Source organism: Phoca vitulina, unplaced genomic scaffold, assembly GCF_004348235.1.
Source record: "Phoca vitulina isolate PV1807 unplaced genomic scaffold, GSC_HSeal_1.0 scaffold3, whole genome shotgun sequence".
NCBI classification, from domain to species: domain Eukaryota; kingdom Metazoa; phylum Chordata; class Mammalia; order Carnivora; family Phocidae; genus Phoca; species Phoca vitulina.
Window position 1 is genome coordinate 36,060,830 of NW_022589706.1, and position 21,890 is coordinate 36,082,719.

Below are 21,890 nucleotides of genomic sequence, written 5' to 3' on the forward strand. Positions count from 1 at the left end.
CAAGTATGACAAAACTGTTGATTGTTGATTCTAGAAAGTAGGTGTAGAGGTGTTTATTTTACTATTCTCTCAAGTTTTCACTATGTTTGACATACTAAAAGATTTGGGGGACAAGTCAGCCTTCTAATAATTTCTACCATTAGTCCTTATTGTCTTCTCTGGACCAACATGAAACTGGTTTAATCTCCTTTTCTTGTGGCACCCTTCTATATGTTGGAGGACATCTTGCACAAAAGAGGCGCTCACCAACTGGAGAAAACACCGATGAGGAGAAACCTCATTGCCTCTGAGCATTCTTCTTTCCTGGCTAACCATCCTGGTAAGTCCTGTAATGAGGATTTGTGTCACCTGACCATCCTGAAACCTCAGGTGTCTCCCAGAACTTTTCTGTTGAAATGTGGGGCAATGGAACTTAGGATGGAATTTTGTGAAGAAAGAGCTACAAAGTCTGGGTGACAACTTTTAGCAGAAGTTGATAGAACCCATGGACTCTGTGGAAACATGGCAATTAGTAGCTGTAATGGTTAATTGCATGGATTCTGGAATCAGACTGCCTGGGGGGTGTGGTTTCCAGATCCATCACTCTTCAGCTTTGTGACCTTGGGCAAATTACTAACTTATATGTGCTCATTTCCATCATCTGAAAACTGGGGGATAGAAGTAGAATCTACCTCCTTTGGCAATTGTATAAAATTAACAAATTGATCCATGTACTCAAAATACTGCCTGGCACTAGCAGCTCTCAATAAATGTTAGTTTTATTATTATTATTATTATTATTATTATTATTATTATTTTATTCTCTATTTGGAGATTTTTTTCTTTTTTTTAATTTAAATTCAATTAATTAACATATAATGTATTATTTGTTTCAGGGGTACAGGTCTGTGATTCATCAGTCTTATATAATACCCAGTGCTCATTACAACGCAACCTCCCCAGTGTCCATCACCCAGAAACCCCATCCCTCCACCCCCCTCCCCTCCAGCAACCCTCAGTTTGTTTCCTATGATTAAGAGTCTCTTATGGTTTGTCTCCCTTGCTGGTTTCATCTTGTTTCATTTTTTCCTCTCTTCCCCTATGATCCTCTGCCTTGCTTCTTAAATTCCACATATGAGTGAGATCATATGGTAATTGTCTTTCTCTGATTGACTTATTTCGCTTAACATATTAGGAGATTTTTATGTTCTTTTGCCATTAAATTAATTCAACAAATCATTTTTGAACATCTGTTACTATATATATCTGGTGATGGAGGTCCAGAGAGAAGTGAGATTTTATTATGCCCTGAAGGAGGTTACAGGCAATAAACAGGACCCAAAGCTAGTGGCTTCCAGGCCAGATGGGAGGGAGGCATCAGATCTCCACTTAGGACAAGTTCAGTCCTTTGTCTTGATCACAATTTTCTGAGAATTAAAGAACTTACAGATTTAGAAGACTCTGCACTTCCCTTGGAAAACAATAAAGAGCTCCCTTAAGCTAAAGATGTTGGTGCAGGAAGATAATATTTTTGAATTTTTTTAAGAAAAGGAAAATTAACTTCAGCCTGATCTACCTGTAAAACCCAAAGAGTAAGAGTATGATTCATGTCCTTTTTTTTTTCAAGTTCTCATATTTTACTGATTAATTTTCAAGGTAAATAAAATCATGACCATTCAGGAGAAGCAGATAAAAGCAAAATTAATATGACCTGAGACATATCAAGTTAAGTCTGGTGCAGATAAGGGAATGTTTAAGAGAAAAATGTTTAGTTTTGCAAAATATTGTCTTTTGACAAGTGTTTTTTGGTTTGCATATGAAATAGTTTAAATCAGAGATCACACCAGCAACAAAACATGCCTGAACTTGTTTCATTATTTCTAATGGTCCCTATTTCTGTTTTTTTGTCCCTCTAGGGGAGCTCAGTGAGTGAGATCAAATCATTCTAGTAAGAAAGGGATTGGAGAGTCTCTCAAGACTCACGAGGATGCGTTATGACTAATGGATTCCCATCTTCAGCAATGAGAAAGCAAAAAGTTTTTGGAGGAGGTGCAAAGAGCAGGAGAGGGGCTACAAGACCATGTGCCAGGATGTTTTCTGCCTTTGGCTTTTTGTTAAGTGTCCGAACTAATTTTTCTGTGCTAGTTGGTGGGGGTTACCATCCTTTATGCCTTCACCAGCTGGTGAGTGCTGCCTTTGTGCAATATGCCTTCCAGCATCTAAAGGAGGGTCCCAAGAAGTCCTGTGGAATTCTCCAGGGTTTTGTCTGAAACAAAAATAGTTGAACTGAGTCTAGAAGCAGTTGCATAAACATGCTGGGAATATGGGCATACATTCACTTGTTATGGTTGTATTCCTTAAGGAAAATAGATGGTGTACATTTTTCAGCCCTCATTCTCCCAAGATGCTAACAACTTCTTACAGATGAATTTCCTCAAAAGACATTAGTTCTAAACAAAAGATCAGGTGAGGTTTTTTATTTTTAATTAATTAATTTATTTTATTTAAATTCAATTAGCCAACAAATAGTACATCATTAGTTTCAGATGTAGTGTTCAGCAATTCATCAGTTGCTTATAACACCCAGTGCTCATCACATCACGTGCCCTCCTTAATGCCCATCACTCCAAGTTACCCCATCCCCCCATCCACCTCCCCTCCAGCAACCCTCAGTTTGTTTCCCATAGTTAAGAGTCTCTCATGGTTTGTCTCCCTTTCTGATTTCTTCCCATTCAGTTTTCCCCAGGCGAGGTTTTTTAATTGGAAGTTCCAGAGAGTTTCTGCACACAGGTCAGTTCTGTAGCAGTTTAACTAGTTTAGGAAGAGCTGTTGACTGCTGACTATTTTTACAGTTTTCTTTCATTGCCTGATTCTTTTGACCCTTGAAGGTATCAGCTTTAGGAACAACTTGTAAAAACACTTTAGAGTGTGGGAGGTCATCATCTGTAAATCTTGTGTTTTACATGTTTGAATGTTCAGGAATAGGGAATCACTTTATGTTGCCATAAATCTCACTCTTACCAAATTAGAAGGAACATATCCTTCACATAGAAATGCAGTATTTTGAGGTCTTTTATAGTAGACTGAAAGCTTTATCTTATCCTTAACTTCCTGTTTGTGTGCTGTGAATATTTGCAGCAGTGGGGTGACAGAGTCATGAAGCAACAAAAGTTTAAGAGGCGGGATATGGTAGGGAATCTATTCTGCACCCAAGGAGCTTAAAGTTTTATAAAAAGGGATGTGGAAAAGGAAAATGCTCTGCTGTGAGCCATTGTGATGGTGGACATTACCCAGATTTCATTTCTCAGTAAGACTGTTGACTCACATCTATTTAGCAACATCTAGTGAAAAATATTCCTTGAAGGAATGGACTAGAATACGGTTTAATTCTTATTGTTCTTGTCCCATTTATTCATTCAGGTAATAATTACTGGCCATGCTGAGTCCCCTGCACTTTCAAGACAATTTCATTCTTTTATGTTTTGGCATGGACTGCTGTTTCTCTTCTTTGCCTTTCTAACCCTGCTAATTCTGCAAATTCAGTTTAAGCAACAACTCCTCAAGGGACTCTCCCCTGACTCTTCCTATGTGAGTTGCCCCGAGCTCTCTAGGATTCCCTTGAGCTCCATGCATTCCTCTAACATCACCTTCTATTATAGACGCTTATCTCTTTGTAGCTGCACCTTCAACTTCCAAAAGACTGCAAGATCTTTGAGGAAGGGTCTGTGTTGTGTTCAGGTTTGTGCCCCCAGCACTTGGCAGAGTGTCTGGTACGTGGTAGAAGCCCCATGACTGGTTGGTGAAGGGATCAAAGCGTGCGTCTTGCCTTCCTTACCCTTGGGTGAGTCTGAAGAAAGATGAACTAGATTTGAGATTTTATTGCATAATTAAATTACACTGTCAAAATAATTTTTAAAGCTGAAAGGAAATTCAGAGATCAGCTACAGGAAATTGAAGCCTAGTGAGGTGAAGAGAGCAGGCCAAGGTCATGCAGCTGTTCAGGTCTCCTGCTGGCCAGTTCTAGCCCAAATATGGGGAAGCTTAGTTGTTATTTCCTCTTAAAATTACCCTGGAATCCAGGCAAAAGGATTTAGCAATCTAAAAATGCTAATGGGGAAACAGCAATTTAAAACAGTTTAGAGAAATGAATCTAACAGCAATTAGAGTCACCCCCAGCCCTTCTCTTATCTGGGGGAATACATTCCAAGACCTCCAGTGGATGCCTGAAACCATCTGTAGTACTGAACCCTATATATACTATCTTTTTTTCCCCCATATCTTATATACTTTTTTACAATATCTTCTTGTACTGTACTCACTCTTCTTCCTGTAATGGTGTGAGAGGACACAATGCTTTACAATACCTGTGTGATGAAATGAAGTGAGTGATGTAGGCATTGTGATGTAGCGTCCGGCTACTACTGACCTTCTAATGATGTATCAGGAGGATCATCTGCTCTTGGACAGTGGTTGACTGCAGGCAACTGAAACCATGGAAAACAAAACTGCAGGTAAGTGGGTGCTACTACATTCAGGACCCTCTGGATAGGCCGAGAGCAGGCAGCTAATGTGGGCTCCCAGCTGATTTCCAGTGACAGGCCCATTGGCCTTCAAGCCAGTATTTGCTGGTCAAACTCTAACAAGGGTGAATGTATGAACAGGCCAAATTTAGCAACCATCTCTGCAACACAGATTTGGGCTGAAAGACAAATGCCAAGTTCAAAAAAAGTAAATGTGTTCATATTCCTAAGTTTAAGTCAAACAGAGGATTTGAAATGTTTCTCACTTTTAATGTTAAGCAATGATGGATGTAAAGAGAAAGATTATTTTTACTCCCTACTTTGTGATTTCAAAAAATAATTTAGCCTATTTCTAGAACAAGCCACATGAAGAATAAAAGTCAGATTTTTGGTTGTGCATTGAAATTCAAGTTGACTGATGAAGGGTTAAACATTAGGAAAGCTTTGTGAATATTTAGCAGAGAGATGGCAAACTGGTACCAGAATTGACCAGAATTGACCTGCAGATGTGTTTTGTTTGGATGGCTGAGTGTTTTAACATTTCAAAAATGGTCAACATTTAAAAATGAAATTTCACATCTAAAAAATTCTGGATTTTTGCCTTCTTTTAGAAAGTGGAAAAACCCAGTAACATTAGATACACTTCTGTATTACCTTCCTGTGTCTGCCATAATAAATCACCACAAATTTGATGGCTTAATACAACAGAAATTTATTCTCTCACAGTTCTGGAGCCCAGAAATCCAAAATCAAGGTGTTGGCAGAGCCATACTGTCTCTGAAGGCTGAAGAGGAGAATCCATCCTTGCTTCTTCCATCTTCTAGTGCATCCAGCCTGCTCTTGACTTGTGGCTGCATAACTACATTCTGTTTATCTCTTCACACTGTCTCCTCCTCATGTCCCAATTTCTACCTGCCTTGCTGTAATGAGAACACCTGTCATTGGATTTAGGCCCACAGACAATCCGGTATGATCTTATCTCAAGACGTTTAATTTCATTGCAAGAGCAAAGACTCTTTTTCTAAATAAGTTCACATACATAGGTTCCGGGGAGTAGGATGTATTCATATTATTTTGGGGGCCAACATTCAACCCAACACAATTTTCCACATGGGCATTCCCTGAAATAGAACAGTGGCTGGGCACGAGTGTTCAGTTTGCCATAGTTCCTACTATTTCCCATTGTCTGGGAATTTCGAATTTATAAATCTTAGTTTAGGATTTGGTGAGAGACTTAATAATCACCATGTGAATTCACCTGTGACACAACTATGACAAGATGACCACAGTTCCTAAACAGTGACTGTGCACTAAAGTCACTTCAGGGGGCTTAAATTGTAGCTGTCTAATTTCGCTTCTGGAGAGTCTGATTCAGTAGGTTTAGAGGGTGGCACTGGAATTTGCCATTTTAAGCACTCCTCAGGCAAAGCTGGACTTGGAAACCATGGTGGAGCATCATACCCTGGTTATGTTCCTCAGACATAGGAATCCATGGATTTTGCCAAACTCCAAGGATAAAAAAACTGAAGATATTTGACAAAGGAACACTCCAGCTCTCTTGACTTAGCTCTGCTTCCTCTGCCATTTTAGTTGTTGTCCGTGTTCCTTTTCTACCTTTCATGGTACAGAAGACACAGTGCTATAATTAACAATTACTTTTGAACAAAGTGAAGAAATAATGATACAAATTGTATAGGATCAATATACATCATTTAATCGCACGCTACTCAGCTTCATTGTTTATTTTCTTTTTAAATATACCCTGTATCATTGTAGAAAAATTTTAAGTTGCCTTGCCTTCATTTTCCAGGGAGACAAGTGGTAACATTAGGGCAACATTGGGGTTGGGTGGTTTAGGGCACTAAAGAAAGAACAGTCTGCGAATGGACAGGCATGAGAAAGCAGCACTTGTAAGGGCAAATGCAACTAGCTCAGAATCACTGAGCATAAACTGAGAGAGGATGGTGGTGCGAGAAGATGAGCAGATACCAAGTCCATGTCATGAAGGGCTTTGAATGCCAATCTGAGGAGTAGACTTGATCCTTGAGGCAATAGGCATTTCTGAATGCTCCAATTTGGGTATTGGAACAAGGAAGTCATATGATCCTGCTGGGACAGCCATTCTTGGGCAGGGTGATGGCTGTGTTGAGGGAAGCGCCAATTCTGAGAAGAGGGAAACCAGTTAGGGGGCTATCATAAGAACACATGGGAGAGATGTTAAAGATCCGAACTAGAGGTGGAGCAGAGCTGTGGAGGAGGAGTAGGGGACCCAATCTATAAGGATAGTGATTGACTGGATATGGGGAGCAAGATTTTAACCCCAGATGGAAGATAGCGAATTTATTGGAAATGAAATAGAGACCATAGGAAGAAAACTCAGTCTGAAAGAAAGATAATGCCTTTAGTTTTAGATGCATTGAATGAAAGACGTCGGTGGGATATTCGTAGGATTATGGTTGATCTTGGGGTTTTAGATATTGAACAAATAAGATCCTTCTCTTTCTCATGCAAATTCAGAACCAGCTGAGAGGTAGACGTAAGAGTCAAACAAATAAAGACCAAAATATCCATTTTATTACAGATGAATTGGAGGACATAAGATGACATGACTTTAGATCTGTGGTCACAATGACCCTGTGGCTAGCCAGTTACAGCCCTTCTCAAAGGAGGTACGTTTTCCTATAAAACTTGGGGCATGAAGGACCTTGGGTTCCTCCTGCAGTAAAGAGGTTTCCAGAAAGGAAGAAGGTGCTGACCTGAGGCTACAAACATCTTTCTTCCAAACTCTGTGTGACAGGCAGAGAAATGGCCCCCAAGGTTGTCCACGCTCTAAGCTTCAGAACTTGTGAATATAATACCTTTACAAAAGGGACTTTGCAAATGTGATTAAGGGGAAGGACATTTTGAGATTATCCTAGCTTATCTGGGTGGGCCCATTCTAATCACATGAGCCCTTAAAAGCAGAGAACCTTTCCCAGGGCTGTGATCAGAGAGAGATGTGAGGACAAAAGAAGGGTCAGAGAGGTGCAGCATTGCTGGCCTTGACGATGGAGGAGGGGGGTGTGAGGGAGAGAAGAGTGGCAGGTGGCCTCTGGAAGCTTAAAAGGGAAGGAAAGGGATGTTCCCCTAGAGCCTCCGGAAGGGAACCCGGACCTGCTGCCTCTTCGACTTTAGCTCAGTGAAACTCATGTCAGACTTCTGACCTCCAGAAGTGCAAATAATAAATTTGTACTGTTTAAGCCACCAAGTCTGTGGCAGTTTGCTATATCACCGATAGAAAATGAATACACTCATCAAGCCGATTGCTTTGTCCATCTCTTCCTGGAGGGTTGGGTCCAGGACAGAGCCTTGCCCTCAACATGCCTTATTCCTCCTCTTTTCCTAGAAAGATACATCGTTTGCTTCCTGATTCAGACTCAGGTCTCTGTCCAAATGTTACTTTATCAACGAATCCCCAATATATCCCTTAATCTTGAAACAAAACCAAGCAGAAACAAAGCAAAACAAATCCTATCATCCTCTTTACCTTTATTTTTCTTCATAACACTTATCACCTGACTGATATTACATATCTTTCTTCCTTCTAGAATTGAAGCTTTTTGGGGACAGGGTCTTTTCTATTTTGTTCCCAGCTGGATCTCCAATGCCTAGAATGATGCTTGACATGCAGTAGGCCATCAATAAATATTGAGTGAATGAATGAATGAATGAATGGGTGAATAAATGAAAACATTCCATGTCCCCTGGGGCCTGTTGAATTCATGTACTTCTCTTTGGTGAGATTTCCTGGAATTCTTCCCATCACTTCTCTTCTAACTTGAAGAGTGAGGGTGCCCTGCCTAAGCCACCATCCATGCAAAGCATGTCCAGTAAGAATCTTATGCCTGACTGTTTTCCTGCTGTCTGTCTTTCCAGTCCTTGACATGGACTTCGGGTTAGGATGTGCCTGTGGTCTCTGTACTTCCCACTCACATTTCCTGGGTACTGTCTCCGTCTCCTTTCCTTCCCTACTGGTACTTTTATCTTTAACTCTTAAAAGACTGCCTTAATTCGAATTTTCTCAAAAGCAGACCCAGAAGCAAGGACTAGAGTGCAAGGAAGGTCATCCCAAGGAGTAGAAGTAAGGAAGTAGGGAAAGTGAGGTGGGGAAGTTGGCAAAGCTAATACAAGGTGCAGTAATGAGTGACTTATCACTGTGGACAACTGTGTTCAAACCCCCCGGGGACCTTTTGAGAAACCATATGAAATATGCCCCAGGATTGACCTCGATTAGAGACAAGGAAGTTGTGGTACTTATCCGCTGATATCTGTCCTTCATGGGTTGAGGGTTATTACTGGGTGTATAACATCCCTGGCATTTGCAGTAGCCTGTAGGCGGGTTGAACAAATTCCCTTGAGGTGCTAGAGAAAGTGACCCAGGCAGATAAGCAAAAAGAGGTAATTGAGAAGGGCAGTTGACATGTTGCCTCAAGCTGTCCACGGGATGAGGGTGGAGCAGCAACCACATCTGTTCAGTCCACCATTTGCACTCCTCAGATCCACTCATACCCCACGAGTCCACTGTGTTACACTGTTCAAGGTGATGGACAGCCCCATCTCTAACAAGAGAAAAAGACTAAAATTGAAACACGCTGCAGTTCCTGTTATTGTAGCTGGATCTGAGACCACAATGAAAATCCATCACCTGTCCCTCCTTTGCATCCCTTCTAGATTTCTCTCACTCTGGGCCAGCATTTCAGGCCTAGGCTGCTTTCCCAGTGGGATAATCCAGACTTTCATCCCTGAGGGGTCTGAGGCCTGGTTACCTTGCCCTTGCAAGCTGTGATTGCTACAATTTGATGTTCATAGCTATTATCACTGGACGAAGAAGGACCAAGACTTACACCACCCTGCCACCTCTCTTGCAGTGAATTCCCCCAGGGCCCTACATTCTCCTGCCTCCACTACAAAGAAGAAAAACCTTAGTGTCTCCCAGGTTGGCTCCCTCCAGCAATAAAGTAGCTGCCCTTTTTTGCCTGTGTCTTACTATCATCAGAATCACAAAATAGCCAGGTGGCAGTTATAAATTAAGGTTGAGTGAAACTTTTATTATATCTCTTGGTGGAAGTGTCCCCTACCTCCTCCTGGAGATCATGACCCTGCGGAACCTAAAAGAAGGGATGGAAACACAAATCTTCAAAGCAGGTGACTGGGAATGTTGATGCCACTGCCGCCCACGGCTCCCAGCATGTGTCTTCCAGCTACTGGGGACACAGTGTCATGAACGGTCTTTTGTGTCAATATAGATTACATTTGGAAAGACAGTGTCCCAACTCCACAACGTGTTGTCCTCCAGCTGGGACCCTAGCTGAGCCTATGAGAGACCGTTTCAAAGTTCTGGCAAGGCAACCAAGATATTCTGCATGATGTGCTGTTTGGTAGGAGCAGTGAATTCCATGGCTATGTGCCCATTGAAAAGAACCCCTTTTTTTAAAATCATAGAATGGACCCTTTGGTCTGAGGGATATTATATGAATCCTGTGTTGGTAATTGAGACATTTTGTGAGCACTTAGGAAAGGCACTGGAGATAAGATGGGAAAACCTATATCTAGAATAAGTATAAATTCTAGTAATTTTGAATCACTGTCCCTTCCATCCTCATTTGTTGTATTCAACTTGACATCAAATGTGTGGTTGCTTTCCTCAAACAGAGCTCTGCATCAGTCTTGGCTACTGGTAGGTTGGATACCCAGTGGTGGTAGGAGCTATGTCAACTTCAGTGAGAGAAGGAACCCATGCTATTGGCATGTGAATGGCCTTCAGCCCTGGCGCCATTGCTACTTCATGATGCTGCAAAGAGCCCAAGGACAGAAAAGCAGAGAGAGGTGGGCAGCTCTCAGTCCACTGTAGCTGAAGGGGAACTTAGATGGGGGCCAGAGGGGATATGGGGTCAATGTTCAGGAGCAGCTCATACCCTCGCAGCTTAGGATGCACAGCTAAGGGCTGCCCTTCCCAGAATCATTCCCCTGGTCAGGATACCCCCTTCTTCTTTGTGTTGTTCCTTTTCATGGAATTCCAATGTATGCTTAAATTTTAGCAACCGTTTTCTCTCAGGGAAGCCTCTGTGTGTGTGTGTGTGTGTGTGTAGAAAATAAAGATACCATAATATTAAAAATGGCTATATCTGCCTGATCAGATTATAGGTGACTTTTTTCTTATTTTTGATTTTAGATATATTTATAATTTCTAACCATAAGCTATATTATTTTTATAATCAGAAGTAAAAATTACTTAAATTTGGGAAAATCTACCTTTACGTTTCAGATATAAATTTTGAACCATGTTGTCCTCAGTTTGCCCAATATTTTCAGTTGCTTGAAAAAGGGTAATTTATGGCCATAAAACAGAGCTTTTCAAGTAAACATGAGAAATGAATGGAGGATGACTGAACCTGCTGCCATGCCAGAAGATGGCCACTAGGTCACATTATTAATCACAGTCTGATACCATGCTGTTTTTGTACAGTGGATTTCAGAGTGAAGAGAGACATACTGTAGTTGCATGTATTGGAGTATTTATTATGAATAAATCTGGGAGGTCCTGTGAGTTTGAAATGGAATTACTAAAAAATTTCTGCAGAAGATGGCTGTTCCAAGTGAACTAAAAAGAAGGCTTAGTGTTTTTGTCACTTTATTTTTGATGGAATCTAAACATGCTTTCAGTTCTTGAGTGAAAAAATATATTTATTACATATATACACCTACTATATAATGTATATTAGATATATTTTATCTCCTGAGATAACTACCTATATTTTATTTTAAATTCAAAATTTGGGGGCGCCTGGGTGGCTCAGTTGGTTAAGCATCTGACTCTGGATCTTGGTTCAGGTCTTGATCTCAAGGTTGTGAGATCCAGTCCTGCATCCGACTTCATGCTGGGTATGGAGCCTGCTTAAGATTCTCTCTCTCTCTCTCCCTCTGCTCCTCCCTCCCCCCCATTTTTTTTCAAAATTTTATTATCCTGCTGCACTTTGAACATTTTTTTAGCATACCTTACAAATTTAGAAAAAATATAGAGAGACAGTTCAGGGCATGTGGGCGGCTCAGTCAGTTAAGCATTTGCCTTTGGCTCAGGTCACGATCCCAGGGTCTCAGGATCGAGTCTCGCGACAGGCTCCCTGCTCAGTGGGAAGCCGGCTTCTCCCTCTCCCTATGCTGCTCCCCCTGCTTGTGCTCTCTCTCTGACAAATAAATAAAATCTTAAAAAAAAAGACTTATTATGTGAAAGAGAGAAATATATTCAGAATGGCACAATAAAGACCTCCAAGAATCTACTCTTCAATAAAAACAACAAAATCAATGTCAACTAATGAATCGTTGAACACTACATCAAAAACTAATGATGTACTATATGTTGGCTAATTGAACATAATAAAAATTTTTTTTTCAAAATTAACTTTTTCAAAACTCTGGAAATTAATCAAAAGTTTGCACACTTCTGAGGAGTGTTTACTTAAAGAAGAAAGGCTGAATCCTGATAAGAATAGCAAGTTTTGTGGCATTTTAACTATCCCTAGTCTTACCCTCTCCACAGCTCCATCGTAGTCTTGAAAACCAGCAGCCTTACAACCAGCTGTGAAAACAAACAGCTTTAATACCTTTTGAAGAGGGCAGATCAGTTTGGAGCCCTGCCCCCACAAAGCCTCATATCCAGAGATTTATCATGATTTCACCTATCTGGCAACTGTCTGAAAACCTCATTTACAGAACTTGTCTTTATTTAACTTGACTAAGACCTTGCTTAGTGGGAAATTCCTTTCCCCAGAATGTTTACTGAAAATAATCAATGGTGATTGTTTAGCATCACAACCACTGCAAGCAGTGATACTGGGTGGGACTTTCCAAAGGGAAAATTGAAGGAATGAGAGGTCAAGAGAGGACTTTGAAAAGCTCCAACACATGACTGGGGGTCTAGAAGGCCACATACATGTGCATGCCCAGGAAATGGAAGGCTCTAATCTCTAGTCTTTGGTTACTTTTGAGACTCTGTATAAAGAAGTAGTAAAGGCTAAGGCAGAACTGTAAACTGTCATAGTGTTGAAGCCATGCCACAACATACACACAGAACTCCTCAGAAAACTGTGGGAAAACTCATTCGTTGAAGGCATTTAAGTAACCTCTGTCCAATCATTAACTGACCACTAAGCTGAACAAGAAGGTGCATCAGTGGCTGCAAATAAAAAGAGTATAGATTTTTTACAGAATTAGTTAGGAAAGTGACTAAGCAAACAAACAGCAACAACAACAATGATCAGCAACAACAGACCCTGAGGAGGTGAGGAGTTTTATTTTGGGGATTTTCATATTCTATTATTTAAAATACCCAGTTTCCAACAAAAACTATAAAACATGCAAAGAAACAGGAAAGTATGGTTCATCCACAGGAGAAAAGGAAGTCAAGAGAATCTGTCCCTGAGGAAGTCCAACTGTTAGACTTCCTAGACAAAGCCTTTAACTGAGGTGACTTCCTAGACAAAGTCACCTATTATAAGTATGTGCAAAGAACTAAAAGGAATAAGGTCTAAAGAATAAAAAGAAAATCTGGAGTAATGAACACACTAGATAGAATTACAATAAGAGATAAAAATTATTGAGAACCAAATAGAAATTTTAAGTTGAAAATTTCAATAACTGAAAAAAAAATTTACTAGAGAGGCTCAGCCGTAGATTTAAGCTGGCAGAAAACAAACTAGCAAACTTGAAGATAAGTCAATTGAAATAATACAGTCTAAGAAGCAGGAAAAAAAAAAAGAATGAAAAATAACAACAACAATAAGAACAAAAATAGAGCTTCAGTGAACTGTGGGACACCATCAAGTACACTGACATATGCAGAATGGGAATTTCAGAAGATTTTCTTCTTTCTCCCAGAAGTAGAAAAAGGGGCTGAAAGAATATTTGGAAGAAGCAAGGACAAAAAAATCCCCACATTTGATGGAAACATTAATCTACACATCCAAGGAGCTCAATGAACCAGAGAGCCACACCTAGAAACATCATAGTTCAACTGTTGAAACCAAAGAAAAAAGGAGAGGGATCTGGAAAGCAGCAAGAGAAAAATGGTTCATCACATACAAGGGATCCTTAGTCAGTTAAACAGCTGAAATGTCATCAAAAGGCATGGAGGCCAGAAGGCAGTAGATGACATCTTCAAAGTGCTGAAAGAATGGAGAATGTAACCAAGAATTCTACATCCAACAAAACAATCCTATGAAAACAAAGATGAGATAGAGCCACTTTGGAAGAGAGTTTGGTGATTTCATACAAAGCTAAGCAAAGTCATAACATACATTTAAGCAATTGTGCTCCTTGGTATTTATTCAACTGGCTCTGAAAACTTATGTCTTACAAAAACTTACAAGCCCTGCATGCAGATATTTACATTAAGCAACTTTGTTCATAATTGCCAAAAACTGTGAGCAGCCAAGATGTCCTTCAATAGGTGAATGGATAAGTAATCTATGATATAGCCATATAAAGGGATATTATTCAGTGTTTTTTAAAAAAAGAGTTAGGGGCGCCTGGGTGGCTCAGTTGGTTAAGCGACTGCCTTCGGCTCAGGTCATGATCCTGGAGTCCCGGGATCGAGTCCCACATCAGGCTCCCTGCTCAGCAGGGAGTCTGCTTCTCCCTCTGACCCTCCTCCCTCTCATGCTCTCTGTCTCTCATTCTCTCTCTCTCAAATAAATAAATAAAATCTTAAAAAAAAAAAAAAAAATAAAAATAAAAAAAGAGTTAGAAGTCACAAAAAGATATGGATGAACTTAAATGCATATTGCTAAGTGAGAGAAGTTAGTCTGAAAAGGCTGTCGACAGCATGATTTCAATTATATTACATTCTGGAAAAAAGCAAAACTACAGAGACAGTAAAGATCAGTGGTTGCCAAGGGTTCAGGGGGATGAGAAGGGATGAATAAGAGAAGCCTGGGTAATTTGGGGGGCATTGAAACTATTCTTTATGATACTATAATGGGGGACATTTGACATTATGCACTTATCAAAACCCATAGGACTTTACAACACAAAGAGCAAACCTTGATGTATGCAAATTTAAAAAATGATTTAGGAGGTCAGAGGATCCAATAAAAGAATGTAGACTGTGATAAGAGAATATAACTGTATTACAAATGTATGAAACAACCTCTGGGAAGAGCTTGGTGGAGAAAGATGCTAAGTAACTTTGGAAAGGAGTAGAGTTTGTAAGACTAAAGGCAAAAGAAACTGTAGGTGAACACTGTCTTTTAACTGATAATGTCCTTTCCTGTGGAGGTACAGGTTAACTATTCTAAAACCACTGTACATATATACTAGAATTTAACAATTAAATGAATGGATGGGAGATAGTGCAAGTCACATTCCTCACTGTTGAGAGAATTTATAGGGAATTTACAGATAAGCAAGTGGAGGTGGCTAGAATGATCCATATGGGAATGAATTAGATGTGTATTTGTATGAACTCATGTTAACTTATTATAAATACATGTACATACACAGGTTAGAATACACCACATATTTTCTTGCTCCCTCAGCTGAGAGGACCTAGAAGCAAACAACAAATACCCCAGTAGCAATGAACATCCCTGGCACCCAGATCTTGGCTTCTAATATCATTCTCCAATAAAAGGAGCCAGGGCTACTTGGAGAAATGGCTAATTTCAAGACTTAACAGGAAAGATACAACAAGAATATCTTAGAATGCCAGAAAAAGGAAGTGTTGAAAACCAAAAACCCACCCCCCACATTGATTAGGGCGTGTCAAAGGGACATAGGTGCCAATTGAAAGAGCTTGAATAACCAAAGCAGGGACAATTTAAACAATAAAATAAATAAAGTAGTATTGGATTATAATTCAAATATAAAATAAATATTCAAGTCCATACTGATATAAGTGAATAATTGAATAAATAAATAAATGGGAGAAAAGAGACAAACTTCCTTAGCAGAGAAATTCCAAATAATTTATGTGGATATTCTGCCCTCAAAGAGAGAGAGGATAAATCCCCATTCCTTAAACATGGGTTGCATATAGGCCTTCCTTCCAAAGAGTATAGTATGAAAAGGGTGGGAAAAGAGTAATTTTTTAATGAAGGAACCTGAAAAACACTACCTCAGCCAGATGATCAAGGTCAATATTAACTATGGTAAGTCATGTTGGTAGTATTTACCCTTGTCATGTGATGAGAATGGAACTCTACTTCTGTAGTCTTCCTCCCCCAAACCCATAATGCCGGTCTAATCATTAGAAAAGCATCAGGAAGTTTCCAATAGAGGGAAAATACAGAATCTTTGACCAGTATTTTTCAAAATTGTTGAGGTCATCAGAAACAAGGAGAGCTGAGCCAAAGCTGACCTCTGACTGAGCCAAAGTCACAACCAACAAAAGCCTAAAAAGACATGATAACTAGGGGCGCCTGGGTGGCTCCGTTGGTTGGCCATTGGTCTCTTGGTCTCAGCTCAGATCTTGATCTCAGGGTTGTGAGTTCAAGCTCTGTGTTGGGCTCCTTGATAGGTGTGGAGCCTACTTTAAAAGAAAAGAAAAATGTGACAACTAAATGTAATGTGGTATCTTGGATGGGACTCTGAAACATAAAAAAGATATCCTGTAAGGAAATCTGAATAAATTATGCAATTTGGTTAATAATGTATCGATATTGGTTTGTTAATTGTAATGAAGGGACCTTAGTAAAGTAAGATATTAAAAATAGAGAAAACTATGTCTGAGTTATATGAGAAATCTGTACTACCTTCTCAAATTTTCCATAAGTGTGAAACTCTTCTAAAAAAAAAATAGGCAGGGGTGACTGGGTGGCTCAGTTGTTAAGAGTCTGCCTTTGGCTCAGGTCATGATCCCAGGGTCCTGGGATCGAGCCCTGCATTGGGCTCCCTGCTCCGCCGGAAGCCTGCTTCTCCTTCTCCCACTCCCTCTGCTTGTGTTCCCTCTCTTGCTGTGTCTCTCTCTGTCAAATAAATAAATAAAATCTTTAAAAAAATAAATAAATAGGCAAAACTGAGAGAATTCATTGATATCAGACCTGCCCTACAAGAAGTACTAAAGGGAATCTTTTAGGCTAAAACAAAAGGGTACTACACAGTAACTCAAAGCCACTTGAGGAAATAAAGAGCACTAGTAAAAGTAACTACATTGATGAATATAAAAGACAGTACGGATGCATTTTTGTTTAAATCCTTTTCTTTTCTTATTTGATTTAAAAGACAACTGCATAAAGCAATAACTATCACTCTGTGTTGATGGACTTGTATAAATATGTAATTTGTATGGCAATAATATCACAAAGGAAGAGGTGAGTGTTGAAGCTATATTGGAACAAAGTTTTTGTGTATCAGCGAAATTGTTGGTTCTAACCCAAAGTAAGATATTTTAAAGCTAAAACGTTAATTTTAATATTCAGGACAACCAATAAGGAAAAAACTAAAAATATAGATATAGGAAAATAAACAACAAGGGAATTAAAACAGTATAATAGAAAATATTTATTTAACCACAAAGAAGGCAGCTTTAAAGGGATAAAGGAACAACAATAACAAAAAGAAAAACAACATATAGATAACATATAGCAAATCAGAGACTTAAATCCTGCCTTATCAGTAATTACATTACATGTAAATTTTTTGAACACTCCAAACCAATGGCAGAAATTTTAGAATGGGTAAAGAAACTGGATTCAAAAGAATGAAGTTGGACCCCTATCTAACAATATAGGCAAAAATTAACTCAAAAGAGACCATAGACATACATGTAAGAGTGAAAACTATGAAACTCTTAGAAGAAAACAGAGGAGTAACATATTGATAACTTATGGTTAACCCATGGTTTCTTAGATACGACACTAAAAAGCACAAAACAGCACAAGGAAAAATAAATAAATAAATTGAACTTAATTAAAATTTGAAAAACCTTTGTATTTCGAAGAACACCATTAAGAAAATGAAGACAACCCACAGAATGGAAGAAAATAGTTGCAAATCATGATCTAATAAGGGACCTGTCAACTCAAGAATAACAAAACAAAACAAAGTTTTAGAATGGGCTAAAGATATGAATAGACATTTCTCCAAAGAAGATATATGAATAGCTAATTAATAATGAAAAGATGCTCAACATCATTAGTCATTAGGGAAATGCAAATCAAAAACCACAATGAGGTAGTCCTTCATACCCACGAGGATAGCTAAAACAAAAAAGATAGACAATAGCAAGTGTTAGTGAGGATATGGAGAAATTGAAACCCTCATGCATTGCTGGTGGGATTGTAAAATGGTGCAGCCACTTTGAAAAGCAATTTGGTAGTTCCTTCCTCAAAATGTTAACCATAGAGTTCCTATGTTATCCAGCAATTCTATACCTAGGTATATACTCAAGAGAAATAAAACTGTGTCTAAACAAAACTTGTACATGAATGTTCATAACAGCATTATTCATAGTAGCCCCAGAGAAGAAACAACCCAAATGTACATCAACTGATGAATAGATACAGAAAATGTGGAATATCTATACAATGGAATATTATTTGGCAATAAAAAGGAATGAAATACTGATCCATGCTACAACTTGTATGAACCTTAAAAGCATGATGCTAAATTAAAGAAGCCAGACACAAAAGACTACATATTATATGACTTAATTTATATAAAATGTCCAAGACCAGAAAATCCTTAAGGATGGGAAGTAGATTAGTGATGGCTAGGGCTTGGGGAAAGGGGAGAAATGGTAGTGACTGCTAATGGGTCTGGGTTTCTTTTGGGAGTGATGAAAATGTTCTTAATTAGGTAATGATGATGGTTGTAGAATTCTGTGAATATACTAAAAACCTCTGACTTGTATACTTTAAAAGGACGAATTTTATCTGGGCATGGTCTTATATGCCAAAACCATGTAATTTGCCATCTGATTGTTGAGCTGCCAAGTTGAACATATAAGATCAGTGGAGCATATGAGATAAATGCTATCAAGGAAGCAAGGTATTCCAATGTATATTTTAAAAAATGTGTCAATGCCTTTCTGAATTTCCTCTACCCTATCTTGCTTTATATCTGATCTCTTCACTTCCTAAACACATTTGCTTATATTTTTTAAATTTATGAGTATTCTGTCTGCTTCCCATCTACATAATATTTAGTTGTGTCTTTTCAGGCAAATTCTTCAGGCAAAGTGACCTTTTTCATATTTCCCCTTCCTCATGCTCGCAATTCTATGGTCCCTTACAGATTGACATGTCCCGATTCAGCATTTCCCAGCAGTATCTGAGTTCATAAGCTGACATTTGGGCCTAGAGTGAGCTTGAAGAGATGCCAAAGGTGCTTGGTCTAATTAAATCATGGCATGAACAAGAATGGATTTTCCTAAGGACTTCAGACATGATTGACAAAGCTTCTAGATTTTTTTTTTAATTTTTTTTTTTTTTTAAGATTTTATTTATTTGCGAGAGAGAGAATGAGAGAGAGAGAGCATGAGAGGGAAGAGGGTCAGAGGGAGAAGCAGACTCCCTGCTGAGCAGGGAGCCCGATGCGGGACTCGATCCCGGGACTCCAGGATCACGACCTGAGCCGAAGGCAGTCGCTCAACCAACTGAGCCACCCAGGCGCCCTTCTAGATTTTTAAGGAAGATTTTTTTGCTCTAGGAAATGACTGTGTGATAATGAGCCAACATGAGACTTGCATGATTAAGGAAATTTAAAGAAAAGTTTAGGTTGATAAAAAGCTATAGATTTTTTTCTCCCCACTCCCCACTCCTAACCCACTCCCGATCCTGGAAAATTATATAGAAATTAAATAAGGTCTAGTACACATTAAATACTTCATTAGAAAAACAGATTTTTCAAACAGAATGTAAGACCATTATAGTTTTATAAAAATGTTATCATTGGAATTCTACTATTTGTTATAGTCCAAAGAAAGTTTCAAATTGTCCCACTAGATTTAAATAAAATTATACTTGTAAAATATGGAACACCAACTTTGTGGACTGCATTCTTGTAAATATCTACTGGGGTTTTCAGTAAGGAAAGGGAATGTAATCTCCCATGATCACACACATTGAGGGGTGAATAAACAATGGAAGGGAGTCAGCAGACATGAGGATTCTAAAATGCTAAGAACCCCAGATAATGATCACCAGGTTGGATACACACCTGCTGGAGAATGGAATAATGCTGGGGTCAAGCCCGTCCATCCTGGGCACAGCTGGAGTTTCCAAGACATAGCTTGAGAGTGAACTCATGTGTGGCCAAATGACCATGGAAACTCACAATCTGGGCATGTCTTTTTACAAGCTCATCAAGTTCTAGAGAAAAAAATTTTCCCTCTACTTTGAGCTATCAATCTTATTGCTGAATATGTTGTGTTTTGTTTAACTCGGGGGATAATGGTTTATGGACTTTTAGTACTATCTCAAGAAAGTTTTCAGTGTCAAACAGACTTTGTGGGACCTTAAAATATGACCCAAGGAAGAATAGTTAACCGTATGATCAGGTTTATATGTTACTAATGTTTATATGGTAACATATTTCATGTTCCGTATAAATGATGATGGTGATATCTGCATAGAATTTACAAAGAGTTTTTACAGACACAATTTTACTTTTTCACACAATAAGCCTGTGAGGTATTCAGGGCAGATATTTTTTTTTATCTTCATTTGACACATAGGACAACTTTGAATTCTGTTTATTAATGGATTGAAGCCTGGACCCAGGTTTCTTGACCCCAATTTCAGAACATTTTGTGCAACCGTGTTCTCAATCGGGGCTGCACGTCAGAATCATCTGGATAGAGCTTAAAAATATCCTAATGCCCTGGCTGAACCCCAGACCACTGAAATCAGAATTACTTGGCATGAGACCCAGGCAATAGTATTTGACACAGATCCTCAGATCACACCAATGAGAACCATGTTGCCCAACATCATGCTTCCTCCTTAAGGAAAAAGTGGCATTTAGAAACTATAATGTATAAATTTATAATGTATAAAGGCCAAAATGTGATCCTACAAAGATTTTAATTATAATTTTTTTATTGTGTTATGTTGGTCACCATACAGTACAACATTAGTTTTTGATGTAGTGATCCACGATTCATTGTTTGCATATAACACCCAGTGCTCCATGCAGTACGTGCCCTCCTTAATACCCATCATTGGGCTAACCCATCCCCCCACCCCCCTCCCCTCTAAAACCCTCAGTGTGTTTTTCAGAGTCCATCATCTCTCATGGTTCGTCTCCCCCTCCGATTCCCCTCCCTTCATTTTCCCCTTCCTTCTCCTAATGTCCTCCATGCTATTCCTTATGTTCCACAAATGAGTGAAACCGTATGATAATTGTCTTCCACTGTTTTATTCAATAATTATTTATTGGGAATCTTCTAAGTGCCAGGAGGCACTATTCTAGAAGATACCACAGTGAACATGACAAGGTTCTTGGCAGTCTGCTTACGCCGCCAGCATGATTATCACCTTGGTGAGACAGAGTGACCTTCTCTCCTGGTGCTGAGTCTTTCTCATTCTTGCACTACTTCTTAATTTGACCCTGATGCTCATCACTTTCTTCCTATGTGAGGTGCAAAGCGCCATGAGACCAGCGGGACACAGGAACCCTAAGAAATCTTCCGTTGTGTAAAGGTGCATGTGAAAAATTCTCTCAGAGCTCAGAGTAAAGAAAAATATCTTCTGCTACCTGATAGGTTTTCTTCTGTTATAACAAGGAGAGCCATGTAATCCATCATGCTCTACTTTTTGACTTGACTGCTAAGAAGCTTGGAACTATGTTTTGTGTATGTCTGGTTGGTTTCCTTCACTGCCTCTCTTCTGGCATGCTTCCCTCTGTATCAGTCAGCCCTCTTAACCCTTAAGTAAGGTCACTGTGGAGAAATTAATGAAGATCTGGGGAGAGTTAAGGGAAACCAACAAGCTATAGTGGAATGTTCTGGGGCTAGCTGTGGCCACGGCTAGCGGTCTTATCTGGGCACTAGCAAGCCCTTCCAGCCTGGGCCTGGAGAAGAAATGAGAGACAGCAGTTGCTGGAACATGGAAGGAGCTTGCAGCTCTAGGAGCAGGCTGCTGGCACGAGCTGGGACTCTTGGTGGAGGGCTGTAACCACCACAAAGCCAAGGCCCTGCAGGGAAGGAGCCTGGAGCAATTTTATCAACATCTTTCTCTTTTTGCCCTTCAGTCCCTTGCTGGGGATGGTCATTGGCCCAAAGAGCCAGAAACCAGACGGCAAAGGAGCCCAATTGATAAATTCCCTTGAGGTCAGTGTCCCAGGACAAAAAGCAAGGTGAAGGGGGGATCTGGAAGGGCAAGCAGTGACTGTCAGTGGCCCGTTGTCACTAGAAAT